Raw genomic sequence first — 25,983 nt, 5'->3', positions numbered from 1 at the left:
GGTTATGGGCTTGTGCAACCGTTTACATTTTATACGGTTTACTTTATATAGTGCATGCAAGCACCTTAGTAGATACGCTTTTGATAGTTTTTATTCTTTTGATCGTATTGTAACCCTAGCACACCTCTACAGTAGTAATTCTTCATAGAGTTCTTATGAGGTTGTGACTGATTAATCATTCGACACAACCATTGATTCATCCGGTGTTATTACTTTCATTGTGTTCTTGATTTATCTGTTTAAGAATCTTATCGATCTAAAAGTTTTAATCTCATCAGTTGGTATCAGAGCAGGAAAGTGTGTAATCTCATACGCATTTCTTATGTTTGAAGAATAGCTTTAGGGTTTCCGCTTTTATTGAATCTGTTGAGCCGTCATCTCTTCATTGACGTTGCTCATAGATCTCGATATTGCCCTAATACCGCTTTATAATTCTGATTCTTGACAGGTAAACAGATCAAACAGCATTGGATCAACTACATGGATTCCAATCTTGTATACTCAAGAGTATGAAGTCTGGGCTTTTTCTTTTGAAGATTATGTCCTGGGTTCTGAGGACAACATATATTTAATATGCGAAGCAATTACCGTGGGTCCTTTTTCTCATACTGGAACCGAAAAAACCATCAAGACTCAAAAGGAGTATAATCAGCTGATGATCGACGTGAAAGATGTTACTCAAGACGAGAAGGACAAGCTGCTTAGCAACATAAAAGCAATGACGATGATCATATTCACCTTACAATCTGACACCTTTCGTCTGGTGAGTGCATGTACCACTACAAAGGAGATTTGGGATCGGATTAAGGTGTTGTATTCTACCGATGAGGATCTCGAACACTCTACTCAAACTCTTCTGCTTTCAGAGTTCGGTGACTTCAAGCTAAAGCAAGATGAAAGTCTCATTCAAACATTCAATCGTTACAACCATCTTCTCAGCAAGATGATCAAGCATGGAATTGGAAGAGAGGTGATCGAGCAGAAAGTCACCTTTATGAATGGTCTAAGGCTAGAATGGATGGTTGTGGTTTCAACTGTTAAACCTCATTAACAGTTTAAATCCTATTCGTTGGCGAAGCTCGTGGGAATTCTCAAATCTCATGAAAGTGTTGTGACCAAGGAAACGGAAGTGATTTCCGTAATGGGATCATTGGCTCTTATCTCAAAGGGTAAGAATGTGATTGAAGAAGAAACAGAATCTAACCTTTCTGAATATGATCTGACAGATGAGGAATATACACTGATGGTATCCAATCCTAAGCGTTTTGCAAGAAAGAAGTTCCCAGCCAAGAACCGAAACCGGCAGGGAAGCTATAGTTCGGAGAAGGCGAAAGAGGAGATTAAATGTGCTCCTCAGAAAGAAGAGGAAAAGAAAGAGAGCAAACTTTTGGGTGATTCGGGCTATGACTGCAATTATTATCATGGCAAAAACCATCTAGCAAAAGAGTGCATGTTAAGAAGAATGAATGAAGACGATGAAGCTTACCACACTCGTAAGCTTGAAGAAGCTAAGAAAAAGAAGTCTAACGATAAATCCATGCATGTGTTACTTGTGCAGGAAAATGTTGAAGAAAGCGAGTTCGGTGGAGTAGAGATCTGGTCTACCGATTCGGAAGATGAGGAAGTATGCAAGCTCACTCATGGCAGGACATTCATAGCGAAAGAAGAAGGTTCTGGTTTGGCAGGAAAGTGTTTGATGGTGACGGCTGGGGTGTCACAAATGAGAGGTTACACTACAGATGGCGGGGATGATGAAGCGAAAAAGAGGGAGGATAGATGCTTCACATCGAAACCTGTTGGAGAACATATCAACGAATGTGATTAGTTGATCAAGAAGGTAAATTCTATTCTCACAACACCCAAAATACCTATTTCTAACTATGAAAAGGAATTAAATGATTTAAAATCTAAATTTTCTAATCTAAGTGGTAGCCTAAAATAAACTCGACTCACAAATGCTAACCTAACTGATCAAATTATCAGGGTGTCGTCCAAGAGAAAGGAGCGAAAGATGTGGAAAGAGCAGAAGGAGTTAGAATTGGTTAGGGCCAGAGATGAATTGATATATTTGCAAAGAGACAATTTGAAATTATTGAAACAAAGGAATATTTTTTGTTTAATTGCTAAGCGTCTTTATAGAAATAGATGTTGATTGTTATAATTGTGAATCAATTGTCTCATCAGAAGAAACCACGGATCCCTATAGGATTGGTATAGAAAAAATTGAGTCCTTTATTAAGTCAAAAGACCACACGGACATGCTTAAAAACTTATTGGACGAAAATGATAAGTTGAAAATTAAAACCGAAACCGTACAGATTTTTGATTCAGTGAGTACCAAATTAAGTTCAGAAAACAAGATTGATGTCAACAATGCTTCTGAATTTAACGAGGACGATGATATGAGTGAAATTTCTATAGAAGACGTGGTTGACTGTTCTAAATTTGTTAAAACGGAACCCGAACCAGCAAAAGTTGTCACACCCCGCTAAAGCGGAAACGCAAGATATGACAGCGATAACGGTTTCATTGCAAAAGATAAAGATACATCACCATAGCAATATTCAAAAGTTTACAACCCATAGCTTAATAGAAACAAGTACAAGTTTTTCCAAAATAACATTGTTCAAAATATAACTTCATAAATAACTTCAACACGATGCAGCATGCTCTATGATGATGAATCTTTATATCCACTTACTAATTATTTCCTGAAAAAGCATGTAAAACGAGCGTCAACTATGAAAATAGTTGGTGAGTTCACAAGTTTATAAAATCAAGATTTGGAATAAGGCTTTTCATAAATACAAGTACATTGCTTTAATGAGAAACAAAGTTGATTGCTATGATTGATAACAAGTTTATTGCTATAACGAGAAACGAGTTTGTATGTGTATGAGCAAACAATGAGTCTCAACCAAACCTATGACTGAAGCCCTATCAAGATCTATGCTTATCGTTCCATAGATGAATATGATATCATGCACTCCAGCAATAGGGCGAGTGAGGAGTTGTCAATTCCTAATAGCGCTATCCATAATGACCATTGGCTCAAAGAGTTAATGGTTAGAGATAAGGGAAGGGCCTTAGTACGATAAGTTCTCATGTTCCGTGTTGCATAGACATACATAGAGAGACATAGCAATAAAATAGCAATCATGTTTGATACAAATCAATTTAAATACAACATTCAAATAATAGTTTTTCGGGACATGCTTTTCCACCCCAAAACATAAAAAAAACTGAAAATAGGGGAGTGCGTGAATACTCACAATGTTTCGAGTAGGTACAAGTGGTGCCTCGGAATACACCAACGTCTTAATACCGGGATCCTACGACATCAAACACACACTAGTGAGTTTCCATGTCGAAACCTAATGCTAATATACTAAACTCTACATATAGTGAAATGCCAATTTTATGTTTTAATATTGGATTTTATATTAATTGGTTACAACTTTTCTGAAATGATGAAATTCTAATAGTCATGCAATTAATACTATTTGGGATATTAATTTTCCAGATTTAGTAATATAAATTTGAGGGTATTTCAACACATTTAAAGGTGTTTTAAATTCCTAAAAATGTAAACTATTATCAAACAGTTTCCAAAAATTGTCAAACCTTGTATTTTCATTCTAAATACAATAGAGGTTTTCCAGAAAATTTTCCTTGAATTTTTGATATGATTAACTATTTTTCTAAATTTTTTTAAGCCTTCATAACAACATAAATTCATGAAAAATAGTATTAAAAGCATAAAAATTCCCAAAATTTTTACAATACTGCCATTAGACATACTTGAGCTGGAAAAAATATAAAAAATGAATTTCTAAACTGTTTAACCCAATTTTATGATTTTTGTGCATTTATTCTAATAAAAATTGAAATAAATAGAAAACAGTTTCCAAAATTACCCAAACTTTTTCTATTACTGTTATTAAGCATTATTAAACTAGAAAAAATATAAAAATTGATTTCCAACTGTTTAACCCAAATTTTATGATTTTTGAGCATTTATTCTAATAAAAATTGAAATAAATAGAAAACAGTTTCCAAAATTACCCAAAATTTTTGTAACACTGTTATTATACATATAGAAACTGTGAAAAATATAAAAGATATTTTTCAGTTGGTCTTTCTATTTTTCTTTGTTTTATCCTCTTAAATAATCATTAATTGGAGAATAAATAATAAACAGTTAAAGTAAATTACCAAAAATTTTTGTAACATCATCTACAGTGTAAATAACCTGGGTAAAATACCAAATGTGGTTTTCATATTGTATAATCTGGTTTTGGGTATTTAAGTGTATTTAAGTGTATTTAAGTGTATTTAACCTTAGAAAATAGGAGAAAAATAGTATACATAAGAGAAAAATCATCAAAAATTTTATGTAGTATACAGAATAGAAATGCATGATGAAAAATTCTGAAATTATTTTTCTGAGTCTCCCGCCTCTGGTAAGAGCTGCGAAAATTGTTAGATACAATTTTCACACTCTCTAAAGTGGTTTTGCGATTTATTGGAACCAAACAAAAAGAAAATCAAAAGTCATACTAAACAGAAACATAAATCGATGAAACTTAATGAGAGGTCATTATTCACCATAGGGGTCATCCACGAATTTATTCAGGATTTATAGACCTCTGGAAGTATTTTATGTGATTTATGCCCTTGTTTTCTTGTAACAATTTTAATAAATCAAGGAAATGATAAAAACTCTTGGGATTTTCCAGATGTTCATATTACCTTAATGGGAATCTGTAAAATTTTTTATTTTGAACAGAAAAGAATTTTAGATATTTTTATAGACAAAATCATTTGCATGCACTATTAACAATGTACTTTGATCATCAAGCTCTTTAGCTTGGTGTTCATCACATGCATCACGGTTTGAAGACCATGCATGGACATATGTTTGTCATAGTGATGTTTTTAAAGGAAATACTTGAATGCATAAGGTGTATGAGCCTTTAAAACTTGTAAAAATCCGAACTTTAGTGTTTGACATAGGTTTTGGTCCTTGGATTTCACCATTAAACAACATGCATGTTGTTCTTGGGTGAAACCCTACCACCATCATCATCAAACTCGACATTCATGAACATGTTCATGAATGTTCATAAAGAATGGTGTAGAAGGAAGAGAAGTACAAGAAAACCCTTTAAAACAAGAAGGAAAAGTAAGGGAAAATGAAGGATTTTCGTGAATACCTTGAAGAACAACCTTAGAAGATGAAGATTTGAGTGTGGAGAGGTGTTCTTGGCTGATGATTTTCGTGGGTTTGGAGAGAGGAAGAGAGAGTTTGAGTGTTGTAAAGAGTGGAGTGTGAGAGAGAGTGAAGGGGAAGTTGAAGTGTAAGAGAGGGATAAAATGATTAAGATTTTTGGGGAAAAGAGAGCATGAGAGAGAGTATGGACGAAATTTATGAGTATAAGAGAGGTCCTCTCTCTCATAATTCACATTTATATAATTTCCCCTTAATTTTTATAAAACCCCAACTTTTATAAAAAGGCTTCTTTATTTAATTCTTGATTTATTAAAAATCTTTGTTTTTAACTAATAAATTATGATTAATGTTTGATAATTAAATTTTTATGTCTTTCATTATATCCCATAACTTAATTATTTAAATTTCATATAATGAGGTTCATAACAAATCTTATAGGGTTTTTAGGTTTTAAAGTTTATAAATTTGGATTTTTGGGTTCTTTAGGGCTTTTGGAACTTTGTTAGATATTTACCATCATAATGAAATGAAATTAGAAAATTTTAATTTATTTTTTAAGGTTTTTGATACTCTTTTTCAATTGTAACAAATGTTTGGAGTTTATTCTAATTCGGATATCGGCATTTCCTACAGTAGCTAAACAACTTACTAGAATCGTAAGAGTCAAGTATATTAGTCCTAGATTTTAGTTGGATCCTAGTTCATGTAAGATTTTGACCTAATTTATACTACTAGGCCATGGCATGTTGTGCATGTATGGTTTTTATAAAAAGATGCATGAGTCCGAGAATGACCTAAATTGACAGTTGTCACAGTATCCCCCACTCAAAAAGAATTTCGTCCCGAAATTCATTCTATGTCATCGTTTGTCATCGCAAGGGAAAAGTTGTGGATACTTTTCCTTCATGAAGTCCTCACGCTCCCAGGTGTACTCCGGCCCGCGTTTTGAGTTCCATCGAACTTTCACAATCAGAATCTTACTCCGCTTAAGTTGTTTCACCCATCTGTCAAGGATTTCTATCGGTTCCTCAACAAAGGTTAGCTTATCATTGATCTTAATTTCCTCCAGGGGTACTATCAATGCTTCATCGGCTAAACATTTCTTAAGATTGGAGACGTGGAATGTGTCGTGAATGGCGCTTAACTCTTGGGGTAATCGGAGTTTATATGCAACCGGACCAATCCTTTCAATGATCTCAAAGGGTCCAACATATCTCGGGCTTAGTTTTCCTTTCTTACCAAAACGTACAAGCCCTTTCCAAGGCGACACCTTTAGAAGTACCTTGTCTCCAACTTGGAATTCTAATGGTTTTCGACGATTATCCGCATAACTTTTCTGACGATCTCTGGCGGCTTTAAGCCTATCTTTGACGATAGCAATCTTGTCAGTTGTTTCCTGGATAAGGTCGAGTCTAGTCAATTGTCTGTCTCCGATTTCTATCCAGCGTAAGGGCGAACGACACTTGCGTCCATACAATGCTTCATATGGAGCACATTGGATACTCGTGTGGTGACTGTTATTGTAGGAAAACTCAATTAGAGGCAAATGAGTATCCCAATTTCCTTTGAACTCAATGACACACGCCCGTAGCATGTCTTCCAATGTTTGTATTGTTCTGTCTGTCTACCCATCTGTCTGAGGGTGGTAAGATGTGCTCAAATTTATCTTGGTTCCTAGTGCCTTCTGTAACATCCACCAAAATCATGATGTAAAACGACTATCTCTATCAGAAATGATGGATAGGGGTACACCATGCAGAGAAACAATTTTGTCGATGTAGATTTGGGCCAATTTTTCCATCTTGAAGTCTTCCCGAATGGATAGAAAGTGAGCAGATTTCGTCAGTCGATCCACTATGACCCAAATTGAGTCATGACCTTTAGCAGTTCTAGGAAGTTTGGTAACGAAATCCATGGATATCTGCTCCCATTTCCATTGGGGAATTTCAGGTTGTTGCAATAAGCCGGATGGTTTTTGATGTTCAGCTTTGACTATTGAGCAAGTTAAACACTTCCTAACATATAAGGCAATATCCCTTTTCATTCCAGGCCACCAATAGTACTCTTTAAGATCCTTGTACATTTTATCCGCTCCAGGGTGGATTGAGTATTTAGATCGATGAGACTCCTCTAGTACCGTGTCTCTCAGATCGTTAACCCTTGGAATCCAGACCTTGTCCTTAAAATAACGAACTCCATCAGGTTTGGTTTCAAATCTCACTTCCAAAGCATGTAAGGTTTCGCCTGGAAGATGTTCCTTGAATAGCGCTTTCTCCTGGGCATCAATGATTTGAGATTTCAAGCTTGTCTGAATTACCATTCCCAAAGCTCTCACACGGGAAGGTTTCACTCTTTCTTTCCTACTTAGAGCGTCGGCTACTATGTTAGCCTTCCCTGGGTGATATCGTATCTCACAGTCATAATCACTAAACAACTCTACCCATCTCCTCTGCCGCATGTTTAACATTTTCTGATCTAGGATATGCTGAAGGCTTTTGTGATCGGTATAAATGATGCACTTGGTTCCATAGAAATAATGCCTCCATATCTTAAGAGCGAAAACTATTGCTCCCAGTTCTAGATCATGGGTTGTATAATTCTTCTCATGCGGTTTGAGTTGTCTGGAAGCATACGCAATGACCTTATCTTTTTGCATTAACACACATACTAATCCTTGATGAGACGCATCACAATACACTACAAAGTTCTCTGATCCCTCTGGTAAGGCCAGAATTGGTGCATTGCACAGCTTGTTTTTCAGGATTCGAAACGCTTCTTCGTGTTTCTCTTCCCAGAGAAATTTTCTGTCCTTTTGGGTCAAAGATGTTAATGGTTGAGCAATCCTAGAGAAATTCTCAATGAAGCGTCTGTAGTACCCAGCTAATCCTAGGAACTGTCGTATTTCTGTCGGGGTTTTGGGGGCTTCCCATTTCTTGATTGCCTCGATCTTAGCTGGATCTACATGAATTCCTCTTTCGCCGATCACATGACCAAGGAAATGTACTTCCCGAATCCAAAATTCACACTTAGTGAACCTGGCATACAATTTCTGCTCCTTCAACAGCTCCAACACTAGCTTCAGATGTCTGTCATGATCTTCTTTGGTTTGTGAGTAAACAAGTATGTCATCGATAAATACAATTACAAACTTGTCTAGGTATGGTCTACAGACCCTATTCATCAAATCCATGAAAACAGCGGGTGCGTTCGTTAGTCCAAAAGGCATGAATAAGAACTCATAATGTCCATAACGGGTTCTAAATGCTGTTTTGTGAATGTATCCTTCGTGAACTCTTAGTTGATGGTATCCTGATCGGAGGTCGATCTTTGAGAAGTATGAAGCGCCCTGCAACTCATCGAACAAGTCATCAATTCGAGGAAGAGGATATCGATTCTTGATTGTCAACTTGTTCAGTTCTCTGTAATCAATCCACATTCGGAACGACCCATCTTTCTTTTTGACGAATAACACTGGGGCTCCCCAAGGTGAAGAACTTGGTCGTATAAACCCTTTGTCTAGAAGTTCTTGAAGTTGTCCGGATAGTTCTTGCATCTCGGATGGCGCGAGGCGATATGGTGCTTTTGCTACCGGTGCCGCTCCGGGAAATAAGTCTATCCGAAATTCGACCTGTCTGTGAGGGGGTAGACCGGGTAATTCCTCCGGAAACACTTCGGGATAGTTTTGAACCACTGGAATCTCCTTGAGTTGCTTAGCTTCAGGTTCTCTTTCTAGTACGTGGGCCATGAATGCAATACAATTCTTCTTCAGATACTTGTGAATCTTCATGCTTGATACAATGTTTAAACTTCTTCCTCGCTTCTCACCATGTATGATAAGGGTTTCTCCATTAGGGAGAGGTACCCTGATGACTTTCTCGTAACAACCAATGTCCGCTCTATTTTTGGATAACCAATCCATTCCTACTATTACATCAAAACTACCTAGCTCTATAGGAATTAGGTCAATGCTAAAGAGTTTATCAGCTAAATTCAGAGTACAGCCAGGAATTATTTCATTAGCCCTAATTTCATACCCATCAGCAAGTTCAATAGCATAAGTATTCCTCATCTTTATCGATTTCAAGTCAATTAACGGTCTAAATGCTAAAGAAACAAAACTCCTATCTGCTCCCACATCGAATATTACTGATGCAAAATGGTTGTTCAGGAGAAACGTACCTGTTATCACCTCAGGGTTATGACGAGCTTCTTCTGCAGCAATCACAAAGGCTACACCCCTTGGCCGCCCACCTTGATTTCCTTGGAAGTTTTACCTGGCTTGGCCTTGTCCATTGTTACCAGGCCCCTTGTTCAGTTTGGGACATGCTCTACGGAGATGATCAGCACTCCCGCACTCGTAACATCCCCTTTTTCCATCCTTATTCAGCTTACAATACTTCGAGTAATGGCCTGTTTGTTTACAGTTTTGGCACACTGGGCAAGCTCCCTTGTGATGGAAGTTACACTTATTGCACTTCGGAAGCGGTCCTGAGTACTGCTTTCGCTCCTGCACTTCCATGACTTCCGGGTCCTGAGTTTTCACTGGTTCTTGCTCCTGGGCTCTTACCATAAAGTTTCTTGAGACTTTCTGCTTCCTCCCTGACTTGCCTCCATACTTCTTCTCTCCCTGATCTGCTGGCTTCCTCTTGTTACTAGAGTTTTCCTTTGTCGATGCTCCCATCCTTATCACATCATTGGTTAGTCGATTTGCTAGACTTACTGCACTTTGAATGGTAGTTGGGTTTGCTGAAGTAACCATTCCCCGAATCTCTGGTGCCAGACCCCAGATGTAACGATCTATCCGTTTCTCCTCAGGAGTAACCATGTTAGGTACCAGTTTTGCTAGTTCATGAAATCGGACTGAGTACTTCTCTATTTGTGTTCCAACCATAGAATGGTTCCAGAACTCAGATTCAAGCTTCTGAATTTCATCCTTGGGACAATACTCCTCTATCAGCAGCTTCTTTAGGTCTTCCCAAGTTAGCTGATATGCCGTTGCACGACCTCGGGTTTGCACTAGAGTATTCCACCAGGTCAATGCCCTATCTTGGAGTAGACAAGTTGCATACTCAACTTTGTTGCGCTCGAGGCATTTGCTAATGTGAAGGACCGACTCCATGCTGTCAATCCATTTCAGCAACCCGACCGCACCTTCCTTTCCGTGGAACTCCTTTGATTTACAGGCCATAAAGGACTTGTAGTTGCATTCTCTTTCATTGTTTCCCTGGTTTCCTCCACTACTTCCTTGGTTAGCATTAAGTCCCGCAGTTACTTGAGTAACAACGTTTGGGATTGCTTCCTAGAGGTATTGTGCTATAATTTGAGCAACATCGGGTGTTTCGTTCTGTGGGCGCCCGCGATTAGGCCTTCCTGCCATGGTTCTAAGACACAAGAGAAGAAATACGTATAAATACATAAAATAATGTATAATATTTAGTTCACTACTATTTTGAAAACCGTAAGTGTTGTCAAATTAATGGTTTGCATTAATACTAGGCATACAGATTTTAGAAAGGAAAGAAAAGAAAATTCTTTTTATTCGACCATTGACTAAGAAAATTCTAGGGTTTGACCTCATAGTAAAAGTTTTCAAACATAAAATAAACTTCTCATCACCATTTGAAATAGTCTTAAAACCAAAGCAATACATCAATTCCCAAAATAAAGTTTTAAATGTTTTTCCCCAAAAGACACCCAACATGGGTTTTCGTTTCATGACAAAATAAAATAAAATACTGAAATCAGAACCAAATACTAATCGCTATCCCAACAAAAAACATCAACACCACAATCAGTAATAGCCCTCCAAGCACATAATATGCGGTCATCGCACGACCTGCCACTCGTCTAGCAGCACTAGCAGTGTCAGCAGCCTCCATCGAATGTTGAAACAGGATTTCCATCCTTGTCAACACTTCATCCAAAACTTCCCGATGCCCAGCTATCACAGCGAGACTGTGACGTAGGCCCGCTGCCATCGACTGCATTCTCCAGGACTCCTGCGAAGTCATACCTGGCTGCCTGACAGGTATCACTATGAGTCGCTGTGGTGGGGGTGCGCTCGGTCCTGTATTGCTGGGTCCTACCCTACTGGGTCCTGCCGTGCCAAGTCCTGCTGTACTGGTTGCTATCCTTCCTGGAATAGGAACACTCTTCCTCGCCGTCCTCCGAATACGAAGCCCATAAAGTGGTGGCTGTGGCAACATCGATGTAGGCGATGCCTCGCGTTGCTGACTTGGGGCGTTGTCATTGCTGATCTCCACCGAGTTTCCTGTATCTTCTGTGTCTTCCGAGGGGTCTTCCTCCACCGAGGCGGGGGGATCACGTCGAGGGATAACAGTGACGTAGCCGGACTCATCAGCTGAGGCGGTAGCATGAGAAGATGACGATGTCGACATAGTGGACTGAGACATAGATTCAATGAGATATGAAATAAATGACAATGCATGCCTATAATATGCAATGCTTACACACACCAAAATTAACCTTTTTGAATTTTTGAAATAAAGTTTTCTCAAAAATTTTGTTGAACATATTCCCATTATAATTAGCTCAAGCTTTGTATAAATCTTTCCTTAATTAAACATAGGTGATCAGGCTATGTTTAATTGAGGTCCAATGATACAATTCCCGACCTAATTATATTAGTAATATGTTTGATGTAAAAAAGAATTTTTATAAGTTTTGGTTATAGGTTGTGTTTTCTTAAAGGAAAACGGATGTTCTCTATAACTTTAGCTCTGATACCACTTCTGTCACACCCCGCTAAAGCGGAAACGCAAGATATGACAGCGATAACGGTTTCATTGCAAAAGATAAAGATACATCACCATAGCAATATTCAAAAGTTTACAACCCATATCTTAATAGAAACAAGTACAAGTTTTTCCAAAATAACATTGTTCAAAATATAACTTCATAAATAACTTCAACACGATGCAGCATGCTCTATGATGATGAATCTTTATATCCACTTACTAATTATTTCCTTAAAAAGCATGTAAAACGAGCGTCAACTATGAAAATAGTTGGTGAGTTCACAAGTTTATAAAATCAAGATTTGGAATAAGGCCTTTAATAAATACAAGTACATTGCTTTAATGAGAAACAAAGTTGATTGCTATGATTGATAACAAGTTTATTCCTATAACGAGAAATGAGTTTGTATATGTATGAGCAAACAATGAGTCTCAACCAAACCTATGACTGAAGCCCTATCAAGATCTATGCTTATCGTTCCATAGATGAATATGGTATCATGCACTCCAGCAATAAGGCGAGTGAGGAGTTGTCAATTCCTAATAGCGCTATCCATAATGACCATTGGCTCAAAGAGTTAATGGTTAGAGATAAGGGAAGGGCCTTAGTACGATAAGTTCTCATGTTCCGTGTTGCATAGACATACATAGAGAGACATAGCAATAAAATAGCAATCATGTTTGATACAAATCAATTTAAATACAACATTCAAATAATAGTTTTTCGGGACATGCTTTTCCACCCCAAAACATAAAAAAAACTGAAAATAGGGGAGTGCGTGAATACTCACAATGTTTCGAGTAGGTACAAGTGGTGCCTCGGAATACACCAACGTCTTAATACCGGGATCCTACGACATCAAACACACACTAGTGAGTTTCCATGTCGAAACCTAATGCTAATATACTAAACTCTACATATAGTGAAATGCCAATTTTATGTTTTAATATTGGATTTTATATTAATTGGTTACAACTTTTCTGAAATGATGAAATTCTAATAGTCATGCAATTAATACTATTTGGGATATTAATTTTCCAGATTTAGTAATATAAATTTGAGGGTATTTCAACACATTTAAAGGTGTTTTAAATTCCTAAAAATGTAAACTATTATCAAACAGTTTCCAAAAATTGTCAAACCTTGTATTTTCATTCTAAATACAATAGAGGTTTTCCAGAAAATTTTCCTTGAATTTTTGATATGATTAACTATTTTTCTAAATTTTTTTAAGCCTTCATAACAACATAAATTCATGAAAAATAGTATTAAAAGCATAAAAATTCCCAAAATTTTTACAATACTGCCATTAGACATACTTGAGCTGGAAAAAATATAAAAAATGAATTTCTAAACTGTTTAACCCAATTTTATGATTTTTGTGCATTTATTCTAATAAAAATTGAAATAAATAGAAAACAGTTTCCAAAATTACCCAAACTTTTTCTATTACTGTTATTAAGCATTATTAAACTAGGAAAAATATAAAAATTGATTTCCAACTGTTTAACCCAAATTTTATGATTTTTGAGCATTTATTCTAATAAAAATTGAAATAGATAGAAAACAGTTTCCAAAATTACCCAAAATTTTGTAACACTGTTATTATACATATAGAAACTGTGAAAAATATAAAAGATATTTTTCAGTTGGTCTTTCTATTTTTCTTTGTTTTATCCTCTTAAATAACCATTAATTGGAGAATAAATAATAAATAGTTAAAGTAAATTACCAAAAAATTTTGTAACATCATCTACAGTGTAAATAACCTGGGAAAAATACCAAAGGTGGTTTTCATATTGTATAATCTGGTTTTGGGTATTTAAGTGTATTTAAGTGTATTTAACCTTAGAAAATAGGAGAAAAATAGTATACAGAAGAGAAAAATCATCAAAATTTTTATGTAGCCTCCTAATGTACCACAAGGTGTTCTGGTAAATTGTCATGAATTTTGGATGAGCAGAACTAGTTTTTCTATTTTTAGGCCATTATAAATACAAAAATTGGGGAAAAATAGAAATGCATGATGAAAAATTCTGAAATTATTTTTCTGAGTCTCCCGCCTCTGGTAAGAGCTGCGAAAATTGTTAGATACAATTTTCACACTCTCTAAAGTGGTTTTGCGATTTATTGGAACCAAACAAAAAGAAAATCAAAAGTCATACTAAACAGAAACATAAATCGATGAAACTTAATGAGAGGTCATTATTCACCATAGGGGTCATCCAGGAATTTATTCAGGATTTATAGACCTCTGGAAGTATTTTATGTGATTTATGCCCTTGTTTTCCAGATGTTCATATTACCTTAATGGGAATCTGTAAAAAATTTTATTTTGAACAGAAAAGAACTTTTAGATATTTTTATAGACAAAATCATTTGCATGCACTATTAACAATGTACTTTGATCATCAAGCTCTTTAGCTTGGTGTTCATCACATGCATCACGGTTTGAAGACCATGCATGGACATATGTTTGTCATAGTGATGTTTTTAAAGGAAATACTTGAATGCATAAGGTGTATGAGCCTTTAAAACTTGTAAAAATCCGAACTTTAGTGTTTGACATAGGTTTTGGTCCTTGGATTTCACCATTAAACAACATGCATGTTGTTCTTAGGTGAAACCCTACCACCACCATCATCAAACTCGACATTCATGAACATGTTCATGAATGTTCATAAAGAATGGTGTAGAAGGAAAAGAAGTACAAGAAAACCCTTTAAAACAAGAAGGAAAAGTAAGGGAAAATGAAGGATTTTCGTGAATACCTTGAAGAACAACCTTAGAAGATGAAGTGTGGAGAGGTGTTCTTGGCTGATGATTTTCGTGGGTTTGGAGAGAGGAAGAGAGAGTTTGAGTGTTTTAAAGAGTGGAGTGTGAGAGAGAGTGAAGGGGAAGTTGAAGTGTAAGAGAGGGATAAAATGATTAAGATTTTTGGGGAAAAGAGAGCATGGGAGAGAGTATGGACGAAATTTATGAGTATAAGAGAGGTCCTCTCTCTCATAATTCACATTTATATAATTTCCCCTTAATTTTTATAAAACCCCGACTTTTATAAAAAGGCTTCTTTATTTAATTCTTGATTTATGAAAAATCTTTGTTGTTAACTAATAAATTATGATTAATGTTTGATAATTAAATTTTTATGTCTTTCATTATATCCCATAACTTAATTATTTAAATTTCATATAATGAGGTTCATAACAAATATTATAGGGTTTTTAGGTTTTAAAGTTTATAAATTTGGATTTTTGGGTTCTTTAGGGCTTTTGGAACTTTGTTAGATATTTACCATCATAATGAAATGAAATTAGAAAATTTTAATTTATTTTTAAGGTTTTTGATACTCTTTTTCAATTGTAACAAATGTTTGGAGTTTATTCTAATTCGGATATCAGCATTTCCTACAGTAGCTAAACAACTTACTAGAATCGTAAGAGTCAAGTATATTAGTCCTAGATTTTAGTTGGATCCTAGTTCATGTAAGATTTTGACCTAATTTATACTACTAGGCCATGGCATGTTGTGCATGTATGGTTTTTATAAAAATATGCATGAGTCCGAGAATGACCTGAATTGACAGTTGTCACAAAAGTCCTTATATCTGAAAACTCTGTTGAGTTTGCTCGAACGTCTAAAGACCAGAACAAAGTCCTGAAACAAAAGGTTTTTGTATACCAAAAGGTACAAACTATACCGAATCAAGTGTACACCACCACTGGAGTTACCAAGAAGCAAATTGTTGAGCTAACTTCCTTGGTAGAAGAAGATAATGCTGATGGCTGTGATGAGTATTTTTGGTCATCCCTGATTGATAATGTAGATGAAACGAAAGGATTATGGGAACGAACCTCTTGGAGGGTGAAAGGCAGATACGTGGCTGAACAATTCAATAAGCCATCGGACTTCGCTAAAGCAAGTTCAAGTGGTACAAAAGAAGCTCAAAGCGAGACCAAAAGGACAAGCGAATCGCCGTTAGTAAGGAGCGAAACTCATGCAAGGAAACCAAAACCGAATGTGAATATTCACAAATCTTCCAAGCAAGTTGCAGAGCAAAAGCGTCAACGAAACAGGAGATATCATAAGAATCTCAACAAAGGAAGCAGTTTTGGCAATCCCAGAACACTAACTATGTGCATAATGAAAAGTCTTCCTCTCAAAGGGCGAAAGTAAATTCGCAGGTGAAACCCAAGGAATGCTCTCATTTTCATTCTTGTGCTTCACAGAAACAAAAGGGACAACTTGCTCACAGGGCATTATCACGAAGAAAGTTCACCGCGAAAAACAACCATCCTCGCTCTCAGCCGAATCAAACTCCTCTCAAGGATATTAAAGGAAAGGGAAAGCTCGTCTCCGATGCAGAAGAGCAAATAAAGAAGACGACTACTAACCCTAGGAAGGATACGAAAAGAGTTGTTAAGAATCAACATAAAGAAAAGCAAAATGATTCAAACAAAGCAAATAACCAAAACCAAAGTTCACCATTAAAATAAAAGATGAAACCACTTTAATAAAACAAATGTATATGGTTGATCTTTCTATTACTTTTCCTTGTCGTGTAAAAGGCTCACTAGGACCCAAACAAATTTGGGTTCCTAAATCTGCTTAATTTTTGCAGAGCAGTTCGACGACGAATGGTATATTGATAGTGGCTACTCGCGTAACATGGTAGGAAGGAAGGAAGAGTTGAGAGAGTTTCGTGCTCTCAAAGATGGTGGATGTGTCAAATACGGAAACAACTCTTATGGCACGATAAAAGGCTACGGGATGATTACAAATGGAGATTTCTCAATCCGTAAAGTTGCCTATGTGGAGGGATTGCAACACAACCTAATCAGTGTTTCACAATCGGTTGTGGTAATTGGTCTGAAGGTTTCGTTCGATGACGAAGGATCAGAAATCATAGAGAAGAAAACGAAAACGGTTCTACTGAAGTCGCAGTGAAAAGGCGAGATGTATCCACTTAATCTAAATCTGATACGAGGGAAGCCTGTTGTATGTCTACTAACTAAGGCTCACTCTGATGAAAGTTGGTAATGGCACCGAAGACTCTCGCACCTCAACTTTAAAGATATCAACAAGCTTGTGCTTGGTGATCATGTGAGAGGTCTTCCCCTCCTGAAGTTTGATAAGGAGCATCTATGCGCTGCATGCGAAATGGGAAAGCAAAGCAGAAAGAGTCATCCACTCTTGTAAATACAAAGATCATCGAGCCTCTTGAGTTTCTTCATATTGATCTATGTAGACCATCTGCAATTGAGAGTATCGGCGGTAGTAAGTTTATACTTGTTATTGTTGATGATGTTTCCCGTTTCACTTGGGTATATTTTCTTAAACAGAAATCAGAGGCTACTCCAAAGCTGAAGAACTTTATAAAGCTAGTGGAAGTTCAGTTGCGAAAGCTAGTTCGTAACATCAGAAGTGACAACGGATTGGAATTCACGAACAAAGAATTTAAAGAATTTCTAGCCGAAAAGGGAGTCACACACAATTTTTTTGCTCCTTACACTCCTCAGCAGAATGGAGTGGTTGAAAGACGCAACCGATCCTTGTGTGAAGCAGCCCGAACCATGCTCAAATTCACTTCTCTTTGTATTTCTGGTCCGATGCTATCGCTGCAGCTTGCTATACACAGAGCCGATCCTTTCTCAATAATCGTTTTTCTGTCACTCCATATGAAATCCTTAATAATCGCAAACCTAACGTAAAGTTTTTTCATGTCTTCGGTTCCAGATGTTTCATCTTCAACTCTAAAGAAAACCGAAACAAATTTGATGTAAAAGCTGATGAAGGGATTTTCTTGGGGTACTCTCTAACCTCCAAGGCATATAGGGTTCTCAACAAAATATCAAAGAAGCTAGAAGAAACCTATTATGTCATGTTTGATGAGAGTTACATGAAGAAATTCCAATCAAGTGAAGATTCCACGGAGGAAATATTTCCTGTTACTGGTAAAGTCACTGCACCGATATCCAACCTGTTTGAAGAGTACATGTTGCTTTTTGACGAACTAGAAAAGGCCATCCACTCTGAAGCGAATGCAGCCCATAAAAAAATCGATAACATAAAGAAGATAATCAATGATTGTCGCACCCCAAAACCATGAACGGCGGAAACGTTCGGGGGTGGAGGATGTCATGTACAGTATCACAACAATGCAAAGTAGTAAACAAGCAACAACATCATCCATTGTATTAATAATATAATTTAACACAGGTGTGTTCTGTCAAGTTTTACAGACACCAAAAATATACATCAAAATAAAAGATGAGTCTTGAACGAGCTCCATCTTCTTAAAAACCTGGCTCCAGTACCTGTCTACTGGCGACCTGAGAATACAAGTTATTTTAAAAGTGTAGATCAGCTTTAAAGCTGGTGAGTTCATAAGTATATTAGTGTATGTATTTGTTATGAAAGTGTTTGTAAGTCTTGTAATGTATAAGTTTTGCAAACGTTTGTAATTGTTTGAACTCTCCTAGAAAACCCTATGTTTCCTACTAAAAGTAGCCTTTTACCAAGGCATCTAGTATCTGTGTGTGTGTCTCTTGTAAGAGTGTGTATTTTCCCAAATCTGACTATCATTAACCAAAAATATAGTTTTTACATTATTGTTTATTGTGTGAATATCACAAAGTAAATGTAAAGGGAAAATGAAATAGTATTGTAGTGTTGTATTAAGTAACTACTGTTGTACTAATTACTTTAAACCAATTGTTATTTAAAGTACCATGTGATCGGCCTGTATCCTGCTACCGACTTTATAGAAAAACGACGATGTAAGACGTCGTAAGAAATGACGTTTGGCACCCGTAGACTTGCAAGTCCCACTGTAGCGAGCAGCAAGGTGTAGGATAGTCAATCCAGTATAGATCTATACACAAACTCATACGCTCTCCACTTAAGGAGATTCTGTATACAAAACGAGTCATGACAGGTAGTGCCATGCCCCCGTTAAGTGGCTCACATAACTGTAAATAATGTATATGTATATGTATATGTATGTGCTAGCTGTATTGTGTGTTCTTTCTCTGTCTAGCCTGTATGTTTTGTTTCTCATCACTGTGTATTATGTTTGTTTCTCATCACTATGTATTATATTTGTTTCTCATCACTATGTATTATGTTTGTTTCTCATCACTATGTATTATGTTTGTTTCTCATCACTATGTATTACTCATGAATGAACTGACTCATTGTATGTTTCATTGTTCTAGTAATAGTATCTTCCTAAACTATACCTATTATAGTTTACTAGTAATGTTGTTTGTGTATATGAACATGTTTGTATACCTTTGCTACTCAAAGGCATTGAACTGAATGAAAGAAGTAACCTTTTATATCTATACACATATACATGATATATAACTAGGATTCAAACGACCTTCGGACAAATAACCCAAATACCCTAAGTCCACAACCAAACAAGGAACAGGAAGTAAGGCGAGCTATTAGTCCTAAGTCCTTTCAATCCTACTTATATAATTATATCCATATAGATACACATAATATAATTTAAAAGGGTTTAATAAAAGTATTTGATATGTAAAAGAGTTTGTAAAACAGTTTGAAGTAAAACAGTTTGATAACCCAGTTTGAAAAGTAAGAAATCCACTTGTTTGGTAGTTATTAATCACATGATTGATATAATAACTATAATAGTTCAACTTGTATTCCACCCCCCCATAAAAGCATTTAAAAACATTTAAAAGGTTAATTAAGTGGTATGAACTCACCTGTAGTGAGTGGTTTGGATGAACGGAATGTATAGGATGCTAGGTGTCAAGTGAAGACTTGTACACACACAATGATCCTAGTTAACATATAATATCACATATATGTATCTAATTATTCTTTAAATAACTAATTAACAATGTTAAGACATCCTAGGACATGTAAAACACCTTATTTAAGTGCTATAAGTCCTAAGGATTGCATCTAAGTGTTGTAGGACATTGCTATTGAGTTTAGGGTTCAACGGGACCCTTTATTGGAGTTTACGGTTTTGTGACCATAACTCATTGAGTTTACGGTCGTAAACCAATGAGTTTACAGCCGTAAACTCATGGTACTTTTACCATGTTGAGTTTTGAAGCTTTACAAGTCCTAAGAAGCATTCCTACTTCATGTATAAGCCTTAGGAAGAGATTAGGGCACCATTTCACTCCTTTAGGGAGTTTACGGTCCTTGGACCATTTGTCTTTGGGTTTACGGCCGTAAACCCAAATGATTTATGGTCTTTTAATGTTTTCAAGTACTAAACACATTAAGGAAAGGGTCTAGACTAGTTTCCAAGGCTTAGAAGGAACTAGGGCACACTTTGGCACCCTTACTAGGGTTTACGGTCCAAGGTGTTCTAGGACCGTAAACACCTTTGATCCTTTGATTCTTGGTGTTTTCTAGTTGATTAAGAAGTATAACAAGCCTTGTAACACACTAGGGTAAGAGTACTTACAAGTAGAAGCTTGAAAAGGTGCTAAAAGTCCAAGAACACTAGTGTGTGTTCTTGGTGTTCTTGGTGAAACTTGAAGATCTACACTTTTGGAATGATTTCACGGATGGAATCATGTTAGATCACTAGATTAAGTAAGATATCAACTTTTTAGGGCTAGAAACACTTACAATGTTGAAGACCAAGAAGAAAAGTCGATGATACTTAAGAGAGAATTGAGTTTTGGATCTTCAAATTGTGAAAAGTGATAAATAATGACTAAGTGTCATATTTATACCCTCTTTTAGGGTTTACGACCGTAAACACCTTTCTTTAGGCTGTAAACTCGAAACTCTTGGATTTTTGGGACATTATTGTTGCACAATAAACCCTAGGGCATCCTCTCTCCTGTTATCTCCTGAAGTACTAATCTTAAAATACTCAAACTTATTCCAAAAAGCTTGAAAATTAGCAGAAACAGTTTTGACTCTTATTGAAGTGAATGGTTATACAGAATAGAAATTTCGGGTTGTCACATCATCCCTCCGTTAGAAGGAATTTTGTCCCGAAATTAGAATTTTAGCAAATAAGTAGTTACAAATAACTAAGCAAAAAGACGAGGATATTTCAGTTTCATCTGATCCTCTCGTTCCCAAGTGAATTCAGGTCCTCGCTTGGCATTCCAGCGAACCTTCACTATCGAGATACGGCTTTGTTTCGTTTGCTTGACCTCCCAGTCCATGATCTCAACAGGTTCTTCCACGAGGTTGAGGCTCTCGTTGATCTCGATTTCGTCGAGTGGGATTACAAGAGTCTCGTCGGACAGACACTTTTTCAAGTTCGAGACGTGGAAAGTAGAATGTACGTTACTGAGTTCGCGTGGTAAGTTAAGTTTGTAAGCTACAGGGCCGATTCTGGCAAGAATCTCGAAAGGCCCTATGTACCTCGGATTTAGCTTTCCACGCTTTCTGAAGCGTATCAAGCCCTTCCAGGGTGAGACCTTCAATAGAACACGGTCGCCCACCTGGAATTCCAACGGTTTCCTTCGTTTATCAGCGTAGCTTTTTTGCCGGTCTCTAGAGGCTTTCAATCGTTCACGAATCTGAACGATCTTCGCTGTCGTTTCCCGTATGATCTCCGGGCCCGTGAGAGTGCTTTCAGGAACTTGTCCTTTAGCTAACTGAGTATCACCCACCTCAGCCCAGCACAGAGGGGATCTTCACTTTCGACCATAGAGGGCCTCCAATGGAGCAGCCTTTATGCTCGTGTGATAACTGTTGTTGTAGGAAAATTCTACAAGGGCTAAATGAGTATCCCAGGCTTTCCCAAAGTCGATCACACAGGCTCGCAACATATCTTTCAAGGTTTGGATAGTCCTCTCACTTTGCCCGTCTGTATGTGGATGGTAGGCTGTACTCATGTCCAACCTAGTTCCTAGGGAACTTTGTAATGACTGGCAGAACCTCGAAGTGAATCTACTATCTCTGTCTGAGATAATGGATATGGGAACACCGTGCAGTCGTACAATCTCCCTAATGTAAGTTCTTGTAAGCTTCTCCATCTTGTCTGTTTCCTTGATAGGCAGGAAGTGTGCGGACTTGGTTAATCTGTCGACGATGACCCATATGGTATCAAGTCCACCCGTTGTCTTGGGCAACTTGGTTATGAAATCCATAGTGATCCGCTCCCACTTCCATTCCGGTATCTCTGGCTGTTGTAGTAGACCGGAGGGTTTCTGGTATTCGACCTTGACCTTTCTCAAGTAAGGCATTTACTCACGAAGGCATTTACTCACGAAGGTAGCAATCTCTGCTTTCATGTTAGGCCACCAGTATAGCTTTTTAAGATCCAGATACATCTTATCTGAACCTGGGTGGACGGAATAACGAGTGTTGTGCGCCTCGTTCATGACCAAGTCTCTGAAACCACCAAGTTTCGGGGTCCAGATCCGATCCATGAAATAATAAGCCCTGCCACCCTTAACCTCCAAGTTCTTATCCATCCCACTCAAGGATTCACCCGCCACACTTTCAGGTTTCAAAGCTTCAAGCCAAGCCTCCTTAATCTGTGTGGACAAGTGTGAATGGACCTCATGTGTCCACATTCTCACTCTACGACCAGAATATTCTTTCCGACTTAGGGCGTCAGCTACTACGTTGGCTTTACCCGGATGATAACGAATTTCGCATTCGTAATCACTGAGTAGCTCGACCCACCGTCGTTGTCTCATGTTGAGCTCCTTTTGGTCGATTATGTGTTGCAGGCTCTTGTGGTCTGTAAAGATTTTGCTTTTTGTACCATACAGGTAGTGTCTCCAGATCTTTAGAGCAAACACAACTGCTCCTAGTTCCAGATCGTGTGTGGTGTAGTTGACCTCATGTGTCTTCAGCTGTCTCGAGGCATAGGCGATGACCTTGCCTCAATGCATCAGAACACATCCGAGTCCTTGATTTGACGCATCGCAATAGACAACGAAGTCTTCTATCCCTTCGGGGAGGGATAGTATTGGTGCGGTGCACAAGGCCCGTTTGAGCGTTTGGAACGCTCTCTCCTGCTTCTCTTCCCAGTCAAAGGCCACGCCTTTCTGGGTCAGTGTCGTAAGAGGCTTCTCAATGCGGGAGAAGTTCTGAATGAACCTGCGATAGTAGCCAGCGAGGCCTAGAAATTGACGAATTTTTGTAGGCGTCTTCGGTGCTGACCAGCTCTCAATGGCTTTAATTTTGGAAGGGTCCACGTGTATTCCCTATTTGCTAACCACGTGCCCTAAGAATTCGACTCTTCGGATCCAAAATTCGCATTTCGAGAACTTCGCATAAAGCTTCTCCGCGCGCAGCGTTTCTAAGACTTGACGAAGATGTTGACTATTTTCCTCCTTACTACGAGAGTAGATAAGTATGTCATCAATGAAGACGATGACGAACTGATCCAAGTAAGGACGACACACCCTATTCATTAAGTCCATGAATACAGCGGGCGCGTTTGTTAATCTGAACGGCATCACTACGAATTCGTAGTGCCCATAACAAGTTCGGAAGGCTGTCTTCGGAACATCCTCCCCTAGCACTCGTAGTTGGTGATATCCGGATCTTAAGTCGATTTTTGAAAAGAAGTTCGTCCCTTGAAGTTGGTCAAATAAATCGTCAATACGAGGCAAAGGATAACGATTTTTGACGGTCAGTTTGTTGAGCTCCCTGTAGTCGATGCACATACGAAACGATCCGTCTTTCTTCTTGACGAACAAGACTGGAGCTCCCCAGGATGAGAAGCTTGGTCTTATAAAGCCCTTGCTGAGCAGTTCATTAAGTTGACAGGACAGTTCTTGCATCTCTGCAGGTGCTAGACGATAGGGCGATTTGGCTACGGGGGTAGCCCCTGGAACTAAGTCGATTCTGAACTCGACTTGACGTTGCGGAGGTAATCCTGGGAGTTCTTCTGGAAATATGTCGGGAAATTCGCGTACTACTGGAATGTTCTGAATGTCTTTCGTTTCATGGCTCACATCGACCACATGAGCAAGGAATGCACGACATTCCTTTCGCAAGATTTTCTGAGCTTGAATGCTCGAGATGATACGAAGGTTCGTGCCGGGTTTGTTGCCATAAACTACTCGGGTTTCGCCAGACGGTAGGTTAAGGCGTACAGCCTTTTCGTAATACATGATGTCGGCACGATGGAGACTCAACCAATCCATGCCGATAATGACGTCGAAACTTTTAATTGAGACCGGCATGAGATCGATTGAAAATGAATGGCTATCTAGAGTTAGGGTACTCCCTATGTATATACAGCTAGTGCTCTGTGTCTTTCCATTAGCCATTTCTACAGTGAACAGTTCTTTAAGTGCTCGTGATTTTTGCTTAAGTGAATGAGCAAATTTTTGATTCACGAAACTCCTCTCTGCTCCACTATCAAACAGAATGCATGCATAAGAGTTATCGAGGAGAAACGTACCAGTGACCACTGTGGGGTCGGCAACCGCTTCCTCATGGCCTATGGCCCGAACGCTTGCCACTCCACCGGCATTCCCTGCCTTTGGGCAGTTCCTTTTGTAGTGGCCCACCTCGCCACAACCGTAGCAAGTTTGGCTCACACCAGCGCCGGGGACTTGGGTGATTGGCCTCGCCGGAGCTTTGCAGAAACGAGCAGTGTGCCCCTTCCTGTTGCAGTTCAAACACTGCATTTCCCGGCAGGCTCCTACGTGGTGGAAGTTGCACTTGTTGCACTTGGGCATACTTCCAGCGTAATGCTTTACTGGAGCAGCAGCAGTGGCAGGTGCTATCGCACTATGAACTGCCACGATCTACTGCTTTTTGGCAGCCTTCTTCTTCTTTTTGTCATCCCAGAACTTTTGCTTGGAATCAGCGGTTCTTGCGGGTTCTGAGATGGCTAGGGTTGTCGTTGATGACGGGGTAGGGACTCCATGATCAATAAATCGTTGTGCCAACTGCTTGGCACTATCGAATGTGGCAGGGTTTGAGGATAACACATTCCCCTGAAATGGAGGCACCAGCCCCCATATGTACCTCTCTATCTTCTTCCCCTCTGTATGAATCATGTTAGGGCAGAGGGCCACCAGCTCACAGAACCTGGCGGTATAGGTAACAATATCGAAGCCTTTCATGGTTAGACTCCACAGCTCCTACTCCAGCTTTTGGATTTCGCCCCTCGGGCAGTACTCCTCAACCATTAGCTCTCGCAGAGCTTCCCAGCCCATAGCATTTGCCACTATAAGAGATAGTGACTTGACATGGCTATTCCACCATGTTAGGGCTTTTGACTCGAAGGTACAAGCAGCAAATTTGACTTTGCTTCCCTCCGGGCATGAGCAGATCTCAAAGACCGACTCTGTCTTTTCGAACCATTGCGAGAGGGCAATGACTCCACCAGTCCCCTTAAAGGACAATGGCTTGCAGTTTGTGAAGTCCTTGTAGGAGCACTCTCTCGAGCACACAAGGGTTTCAACGGGAGTAGAGTGAACGGGAGTTCCTCCTCCAGTAGAACCGGACGAATGATATTGAGCCATGGCGTTTGCCACAGCCGCAGCTACCGCATCATTTAGAGCTGCCGTATCGAATTGAGGAGCAGGTGGTGTCGGTGCGGGAGGACCGCGTCTTGTTGATTTACGAGGAGGCCTCTTTCAACTATAAGTTTACAAATATGAAGATATTGATAAGAATTTAAAAGGAAGTAGATAAGAATGGCTCATGGACTAACTCTTCATAGTCCAATAGCACAAATGAATAACACGATTGATTGTAAACGAAAGTATTTGGATATAATTTGCATGAGATTAGATATCTGTCAATAGTACTGGAATTACAGATGTAATGAGTTCGGGAAAAATAACCTAAAGGTAGGTCTTACATTTACCAAGATGGGAAAATTTTGACAGACTACAACCTAATCAAGATCTAACAGGTCTAAGATTTTCAAAGATAGGAAATTAGACCAGAGTTTTTACATAACTAGGTTATATCCAAAAAAAAGTCGATGAGACTCTATCAGCGACGAGAACTACTAGAGTGAGTTCTTGAATCCAACAGAAGACGTTATATGTCTC

This window comes from Lactuca virosa, chromosome 3 (assembly GCF_052849685.1).
Source record: "Lactuca virosa cultivar CGN04683 chromosome 3, Lactuca_virosa_CGN04683_v6, whole genome shotgun sequence".
In the NCBI taxonomy this organism is placed as follows: Eukaryota; Viridiplantae; Streptophyta; class Magnoliopsida; order Asterales; family Asteraceae; genus Lactuca; species Lactuca virosa.
The sequence above is the reverse complement of the archived record's forward strand: the minus strand, read 5'-3'. Positions refer to the sequence as shown.